This window comes from Engystomops pustulosus, chromosome 3, assembly GCF_040894005.1.
Source record: "Engystomops pustulosus chromosome 3, aEngPut4.maternal, whole genome shotgun sequence".
Taxonomy (NCBI): domain Eukaryota; kingdom Metazoa; phylum Chordata; class Amphibia; order Anura; family Leptodactylidae; genus Engystomops; species Engystomops pustulosus.
In genome coordinates this window covers 225,350,639-225,358,356 of record NC_092413.1, presented here as the reverse complement: position 1 = coordinate 225,358,356, position 7,718 = coordinate 225,350,639, and the positions used below count along the sequence as shown (strand labels likewise).

General features: G+C 48.6%; 4 non-coding genes across 4 annotated transcripts; all 4 read right to left on the bottom strand.

Annotated features, from left to right (window-relative positions):
- Positions 1-1,488: 1,488 nt before the first annotated feature.
- Positions 1,489-1,562, bottom strand: TRNAN-GUU (transfer RNA asparagine (anticodon GUU)). Its single transcript has one exon. It is a non-coding gene; the product is annotated as a tRNA-Asn (tRNA).
- Positions 1,563-2,844: 1,282 nt separating this feature from the next.
- Positions 2,845-2,918, bottom strand: TRNAN-GUU (transfer RNA asparagine (anticodon GUU)). Its single transcript has one exon. It is a non-coding gene; the product is annotated as a tRNA-Asn (tRNA).
- A 1,271-nt stretch (positions 2,919-4,189) lies between these two features.
- On the bottom strand, positions 4,190-4,263 carry TRNAN-GUU (transfer RNA asparagine (anticodon GUU)). The gene has a single exon. It is a non-coding gene; the product is annotated as a tRNA-Asn (tRNA).
- Positions 4,264-5,539: 1,276 nt separating this feature from the next.
- TRNAN-GUU (transfer RNA asparagine (anticodon GUU)) lies at positions 5,540-5,613 on the bottom strand. Its single transcript has one exon. It is a non-coding gene; the product is annotated as a tRNA-Asn (tRNA).
- Positions 5,614-7,718: the final 2,105 nt, after the last annotated feature.

The following is a 7,718-nucleotide window of genomic DNA, read 5'->3' as shown; positions in this document are numbered from 1 at the left end:
CTGCTGTGCTTCTTCTCTTCCATCTGAAGAACCTTCTTCTTCCATGTGTGCTTTAGATATTGAAACTGGCCAGTTATACGGAGCTCTTAATTGAAGTTGTAGCTGAGCCACTCAAGCTGCAGGCGGAAGCAAAAGAGGACTGCGTCCCTGGGTGGGCTCGAACCACCAACCTTTCGGTTAACAGCCGAACGCACTAACCGATTGCGCCACAGAGACACGGAAGCTGCTTGCCTGGTGTTCCAGTTTCAGGCAGGTCAATGGCCTATGTGTACGGGTGATCTTCCGAGCAACAAAATGAAAACAAAATAAGCAACCAGTTGTGGGCCCCGAAATGTTCCCCAACAACCAATAAATCTCTACACAGACTGACGGAGGGCCGCCTTTCCTTAAGTAGCCCAGCAAAAGTCAGTGTCTAGTGAGAACTTCTCCCAAGCCATTGCATGTACCAGCAGAGTGGCGCAGCGGAAGCGTGCTGGGCCCATAACCCAGAGGTCGATGGATCGAAACCATCCTCTGCTAGCGTCCTTCCTTTTGTCCGTCTACAATGTTACAATTTGCAAAAGCTCCCCTAGTAAGTTCGGACTCCTGTTTGTGCCCAGAAACTGGTCATCATCAGTCCAAATCACTGCTCCCAATCTAGCTCGTGTCCAAAAGCGTTTTCAGACCCTCCCAGGCTGTGACAGACCTGTAACCCAGATACCTGCGCATAGAAACCATTCTCTGCTTGGTGCCTGAATTTTTTTTTTCCATCTCTGACGTTACAATTAGCCAAATCTCTCTAGTGAGTTAGGACTCCTGTTTCTGCCCAGGACGCGGTCAACCGAAGCCCAAATTACTGCTCCCAATCTTGCTCGTGTCCAAAAATAGTTTTCAAAGCCGCCCTGGCTTTGCAGTCTTGATTTGCTTAAGGCTGCCTTACATCCACACTTAAAAAAAAAAAAAAAAACGACCTACCAAAAAGTCAGAGTCTAGTGGAAAAAACTCCACCCTCCACACACCCCTCAGCAGCAGAGGGGGATTAGCTCAAATGGTAGAGCGCTCGCTTAGCATGCGAGAGGTAGCGGGATCGATGCACGCATCCTCCAGCTTTGTCCTTTTTGCAGCCTTTTTCAAAATTGGGAGAAATCGTCTCCTGCTTGCCAAGGCCGTGACACTGAAAAGTAAGGCTAGTAAGCACGCACCCAGTGCTTCTCCCAAGCCTTCGATAGCTCAGCTGGTAGAGCGGAGGACTGTAGTACTCTAATAGCAATCCTTAGGTCGCTGGTTCAATTCCGGCTCGAAGGAGATTTTTTTTTGTTGGTATCCTTTCATTTTGCACATTTATTAAGCTGGCAGCAAGCACTTTTCTGCTGTGCTTCTTCTCTTCCATCTGAAGAACCTTCTTCTTCCATGTGTGCTTTAGATATTGAAACTGGCCAGTTATACGGAGCTCTTAATTGAAGTTGTAGCTGAGCCACTCAAGCTGCAGGCGGAAGCAAAAGAGGACTGCGTCCCTGGGTGGGCTCGAACCACCAACCTTTCGGTTAACAGCCGAACGCGCTAACCGATTGCGCCACAGAGACACGGAAGCTGCTTGCCTGGTGTTCCAGTTTCAGGCAGGTCAATGGCCTATGTGTACGGGTGATCTTCCGAGCAACAAAATGAAAACAAAATAAGCAACCAGTTGTGGGCCCCGAAATGTTCCCCAACAACCAATAAATCTCTACACAGACTGACGGAGGGCCGCCTTTCCTTAAGTAGCCCAGCAAAAGTCAGTGTCTAGTGAGAACTTCTCCCAAGCCATTGCATGTAGCAGCAGAGTGGCGCAGCGGAAGCGTGCTGGGCCCATAACCCAGAGGTCGATGGATCGAAATCATCCTCTGCTAGCGTCCTTCCTTTTGTCCGTCTACAATGTTACAATTTGCAAAAGCTCCCCTAGTAAGTTCGGACTCCTGTTTGTGCCCAGAAACTGGTCATCATCAGTCCAAATCACTGCTCCCAATCTAGCTCGTGTCCAAAAGCGTTTTCAGACCCTCCCAGGCTGTGACAGACCTGTAACCCAGATACCTGCGCATAGAAACCATTCTCTGCTTGGTGCCTGAATTTTTTTTTTCCATCTCTGACGTTACAATTAGCCAAATCTCTCTAGTGAGTTAGGACTCCTGTTTCTGCCCAGGACGCGGTCAACCGAAGCCCAAATTACTGCTCCCAATCTTGCTCGTGTCCAAAAATAGTTTTCAAAGCCGCCCTGGCTTTGCAGTCTTGATTTGCTTAAGGCTGCCTTACATCCACACTTAAAAAAAAAAAAAAAACGACCTACCAAAAAGTCAGAGTCTAGTGGAAAAAACTCCACCCTCCACACACCCTCCACACACTCTTCAGCAGCAGAGGGGGATTAGCTCAAATGGTAGAGCGCTCGCTTAGCATGCGAGAGGTAGCGGGATCGATGCCCGCATCCTCCAGCTTTGTCCTTTTTGCAGCCTTTTTCAAAATTGGGAGAAATCGTCTCCTGCTTGCCAAGGCCGTGACACTGAAAAGTAAGGCTAGTAAGCACGCACCCAGGGCTTCCCCCAAGCCTTCGATAGCTCAGCTGGTAGAGCGGATGACTGTAGTACTCTAATAGCAATCCTTAGGTCACTGGTTAAATTCCGGCTCGAAGGAGATTTTTTTTTGTTGGTATCCTTTCATTTTGCACATTTATTAAGCTGGCAGCAAGCACTTTTCTGCTGTGCTTCTTCTCTTCCATCTGAAGAACCTTCTTCTTCCATGTGTGCTTTAGATATTGAAACTGGCCAGTTAGACGGAGCTCTTAATTGAAGTTGTAGCTGAGCCACTCAAGCTGCAGGCGGAAGCAAAAGAGGACTGCGTCCCTGGGTGGGCTCGAACCACCAACCTTTCGGTTAACAGCCGAACGCGCTAACCGATTGCGCCACAGAGACACGGAAGCTGCTTGCCTGGTGTTCCAGTTTCAGGCAGGTCAATGGCCTATGTGTACGGGTGATCTTCCGAGCAACAAAATGAAAACAAAATAAGCAACCAGTTGTGGGCCCCGAAATGTTCCCCAACAACCAATAAATCTCTACACAGACTGACGGAGGGCCGCCTTTCCTTAAGTAGCCCAGCAAAAGTCAGTGTCTAGTGAGAACTTCTCCCAAGCCATTGCATGTAGCAGCAGAGTGGCGCAGCGGAAGCGTGCTGGGCCCATAACCCAGAGGTCGATGGATCGAAATCATCCTCTGCTAGCGTCCTTCCTTTTGTCCGTCTACAATGTTACAATTTGCAAAAGCTCCCCTAGTAAGTTCGGACTCCTGTTTGTGCCCAGAAACTGGTCATCATCAGTCCAAATCACTGCTCCCAATCTAGCTCGTGTCCAAAAGCGTTTTCAGACCCTCCCAGGCTGTGACAGACCTGTAACCCAGATACCTGCGCATAGAAACCATTCTCTGCTTGGTGCCTGAATTTTTTTTTTCCATCTCTGACGTTACAATTAGCCAAATCTCTCTAGTGAGTTAGGACTCCTGTTTCTGCCCAGGACGCGGTCAACCGAAGCCCAAATTACTGCTCCCAATCTTGCTCGTGTCCAAAAATAGTTTTCAAAGCCGCCCTGGCTTTGCAGTCTTGATTTGCTTAAGGCTGCCTTACATCCACACTTAAAAAAAAAAAAAAAACGACCTACCAAAAAGTCAGAGTCTAGTGGAAAAAACTCCACCCTCCACACACCCCTCAGCAGCAGAGGGGGATTAGCTCAAATGGTAGAGCGCTCGCTTAGCATGCGAGAGGTAGCGGGATCGATGCCCGCATCCTCCAGCTTTGTCCTTTTTGCAGCCTTTTTCAAAATTGGGAGAAATCGTCTCCTGCTTGCCAAGGCCGTGACACTGAAAAGTAAGGCTAGTAAGCACGCACCCAGGGCTTCCCCCAAGCCTTCGATAGCTCAGCTGGTAGAGCGGAGGACTGTAGTACTCTAATAGCAATCCTTAGGTCGCTGGTTCAATTCCGGCTCGAAGGAGATTTTTTTTTGTTGGTATCCTTTCATTTTGCACATTTATTAAGCTGGCAGCAAGCACTTTTCTGCTGTGCTTCTTCTCTTCCATCTGAAGAACCTTCTTCTTCCATGTGTGCTTTAGATATTGAAACTGGCCAGTTAGACGGAGCTCTTAATTGAAGTTGTAGCTGAGCCACTCAAGCTGCAGGCGGAAGCAAAAGAGGACTGCGTCCCTGGGTGGGCTCGAACCACCAACCTTTCGGTTAACAGCCGAACGCGCTAACCGATTGCGCCACAGAGACACGGAAGCTGCTTGCCTGGTGTTCCAGTTTCAGGCAGGTCAATGGCCTATGTGTACGGGTGATCTTCCGAGCAACAAAATGAAAACAAAATAAGCAACCAGTTGTGGGCCCCGAAATGTTCCCCAACAACCAATAAATCTCTACACAGACTGACGGAGGGCCGCCTTTCCTTAAGTAGCCCAGCAAAAGTCAGTGTCTAGTGAGAACTTCTCCCAAGCCATTGCATGTAGCAGCAGAGTGGCGCAGCGGAAGCGTGCTGGGCCCATAACCCAGAGGTCGATGGATCGAAACCATCCTCTGCTAGCGTCCTTCCTTTTGTCCGTCTACAATGTTACAATTTGCAAAAGCTCCCCTAGTAAGTTCGGACTCCTGTTTGTGCCCAGAAACTGGTCATCATCAGTCCAAATCACTGCTCCCAATCTAGCTCGTGTCCAAAAGCGTTTTCAGACCCTCCCAGGCTGTGACAGACCTGTAACCCAGATACCTGCGCATAGAAACCATTCTCTGCTTGGTGCCTGAATTTTTTTTTTCCATCTCTGACGTTACAATTAGCCAAATCTCTCTAGTGAGTTAGGACTCCTGTTTCTGCCCAGGACGCGGTCAACCGAAGCCCAAATTACTGCTCCCAATCTTGCTCGTGTCCAAAAATAGTTTTCAAAGCCGCCCTGGCTTTGCAGTCTTGATTTGCTTAAGGCTGCCTTACATCCACACTTAAAAAAAAAAAAAAAAAAACGACCTACCAAAAAGTCAGAGTCTAGTAGAAAAAACTCCACCCTCCACACACGCCTCAGCAGCAGAGGGGGATTAGCTCAAATGGTAGAGCCCTCGCTTAGCATGCGAGAGGTAGCGGGATCGATGCCCGCATCCTCCAGCTTTGTCCTTTTTGCAGCCTTTTTCAAAATTGGGAGAAATCGTCTCCTGCTTGCCAAGGCCGTGACACTGAAAAGTAAGGCTAGTAAGCACGCACCCAGGGCTTCCCCCAAGCCTTCGATAGCTCAGCTGGTAGAGCGGAGGACTGTAGTACTCTAATAGCAATCCTTAGGTCGTTGGTTCAATTCCGGCTCGAAGGAGATTTTTTTTTTTGTTGGAATCCTTTCATTTTGCACGTTTATTAAGCTGGCAGCAAGCACTTTTCTGCTGTGCTTCTTCTCTTCCATCTGAAGAACCTTCTTCTTCCATGTGTGCTTTAGATATTGAAACTGGCCAGTTAGACGGAGCTCTTAATTGAAGTTGTAGCTGAGCCACTCAAGCTGCAGGCGGAAGCAAAAGAGGACTGCGTCCCTGGGTGGGCTCGAACCACCAACCTTTCGGTTAACAGCCGAACGCGCTAACCGATTGCGCCACAGAGACACGGAAGCTGCTTGCCTGGTGTTCCAGTTTCAGGCAGGTCAATGGCCTATGTGTACGGGTGATCTTCCGAGCAACAAAATGAAAACAAAATAAGCAACCAGTTGTGGGCCCCGAAATGTTCCCCAACAACCAATAAATCTCTACACAGACTGACGGAGGGCCGCCTTTCCTTAAGTAGCCCAGCAAAAGTCAGTGTCTAGTGAGAACTTCTCCCAAGCCATTGCATGTAGCAGCAGAGTGGCGCAGCGGAAGCGTGCTGGGCCCATAACCCAGAGGTCGATGGATCGAAACCATCCTCTGCTAGCGTCCTTCCTTTTGTCCGTCTACAATGTTACAATTTGCAAAAGCTCCCCTAGTAAGTTCGGACTCCTGTTTGTGCCCAGAAACTGGTCATCATCAGTCCAAATCACTGCTCCCAATCTAGCTCGTGTCCAAAAGCGTTTTCAGACCCTCCCAGGCTGTGACAGACCTGTAACCCAGATACCTGCGCATAGAAACCATTCTCTGCTTGGTGCCTGAATTTTTTTTTTCCATCTCTGAGGTTACAATTAGCCAAATCTCTCTAGTGAGTTAGGACTCCTGTTTCTGCCCAGGACGCGGTCAACCGAAGCCCAAATTACTGCTCCCAATCTTGCTCGTGTCCAAAAATAGTTTTCAAAGCCGCCCTGGCTTTGCAGTCTTGATTTGCTTAAGGCTGCCTTACATCCACACTTAAAAAAAAAAAAAAAAAAAACGACCTACCAAAAAGTCAGAGTCTAGTGGAAAAAACTCCACCCTCCACACACCCCTCAGCAGCAGAGGGGGATTAGCTCAAATGGTAGAGCGCTCGCTTAGCATGCGAGAGGTAGCGGGATCGATGCCCGCATCCTCCAGCTTTGTCCTTTTTGCAGCCTTTTTCAAAATTGGGAGAAATCGTCTCCTGCTTGCCAAGGCCGTGACACTGAAAAGTAAGGCTAGTAAGCACGCACCCAGGGCTTCCCCCAAGCCTTCGATAGCTCAGCTGGTAGAGCGGAGGACTGTAGTACTCTAATAGCAATCCTTAGGTCGCTGGTTCAATTCCGGCTCGAAGGAGATTTTTTTTTTTGTTGGAATCCTTTCATTTTGCACGTTTATTAAGCTGGCAGCAAGCACTTTTCTGCTGTGCTTCTTCTCTTCCATCTGAAGAACCTTCTTCTTCCATGTGTGCTTTAGATATTGAAACTGGCCAGTTAGACGGAGCTCTTAATTGAAGTTGTAGCTGAGCCACTCAAGCTGCAGGCGGAAGCAAAAGAGGACTGCGTCCCTGGGTGGGCTCGAACCACCAACCTTTCGGTTAACAGCCGAATGCGCTAACCGATTGCGCCACAGAGACACGGAAGCTGCTTGCCTGGTGTTCCAGTTTCAGGCAGGTCAATGGCCTATGTGTACGGGTGATCTTCCGAGCAACAAAATGAAAACAAAATAAGCAACCAGTTGTGGGCCCCGAAATGTTCCCCAACAACCAATAAATCTCTACACAGACTGACGGAGGGCCGCCTTTCCTTAAGTAGCCCAGCAAAAGTCAGTGTCTAGTGAGAACTTCTCCCAAGCCATTGCATGTAGCAGCAGAGTGGCGCAGCGGAAGCGTGCTGGGCCCATAACCCAGAGGTCGATGGATCGAAACCATCCTCTGCTAGCGTCCTTCCTTTTGTCCGTCTACAATGTTACAATTTGCAAAAGCTCCCCTAGTAAGTTCGGACTCCTGTTTGTGCCCAGAAACTGGTCATCATCAGTCCAAATCACTGCTCCCAATCTAGCTCGTGTCCAAAAGCGTTTTCAGACCCTCCCAGGCTGTGACAGACCTGTAACCCAGATACCTGCGCATAGAAACCATTCTCTGCTTGGTGCCTGAATTTTTTTTTTCCATCTCTGACGTTACAATTAGCCAAATCTCTCTAGTGAGTTAGGACTCCTGTTTCTGCCCAGGACGCGGTCAACCGAAGCCCAAATTACTGCTCCCAATCTTGCTCGTGTCCAAAAATAGTTTTCAAAGCCGCCCTGGCTTTGCAGTCTTGATTTGCTTAAGGCTGCCTTACATCCACACTTAAAAAAAAAAAAAAAAAAAAAAAAAAACTACCTACCAAAAA